Raw genomic sequence first — 615 nt, forward strand, 5'->3', positions numbered from 1 at the left:
AAATGTCCTACTAATGATTTGGTCTCTTAAGATCATAATTTGATTATTCTGGTTTTATTATTCAACTTACCTGCTTTATGTTTGTTTCCCATCTATGCCCGGCTCACAAAGCCGACGATCATTGAGTCTATGAGACTCACCCCTTTATTTCCCTTTTGCAGATAGTGATCAGCCAAGCGTGCATTCATTAGTATTTTTAGCCCACCGTGGATAGGTAAAGGCATCTCATAGCACTTTATTCCAAATCACTCTGCTACTAGAGGTTGAGTCTACATAGAGTAATTTGTTACGGGATTAGACACTAGTGTCAATTCAAATGTACATTTAGAGATTTTAAGTCTTGATGTATCATTTGTATGATTATGTGAATTAAAGGTTTACTCAGTTTATAAAAGTATTGCTCGACTTTTATCACATAAAGTTTACAGATTGAAATAATTTCACATATGATGGTATGATTATAAGATAATAACTAATGTTTTAAGTAAGGCTTGTTCGGGACTTGGCGGGATCTCCCACGGGACTCGAATGCCTGTAGCGATCAAGGAGTGGTCATTACACTCCACATAATCTAACTTTCCTTAGTTAATAAATTCCCATTTAACTTCAAATATT

The sequence above is a fragment of the Theobroma umbraticum genome, unplaced genomic scaffold, assembly GCF_002168275.2.
Source record: "Theobroma umbraticum cultivar Fairchild unplaced genomic scaffold, ASM216827v3 scaffold_12.1, whole genome shotgun sequence".
In the NCBI taxonomy this organism is placed as follows: Eukaryota; Viridiplantae; Streptophyta; class Magnoliopsida; order Malvales; family Malvaceae; genus Theobroma; species Theobroma umbraticum.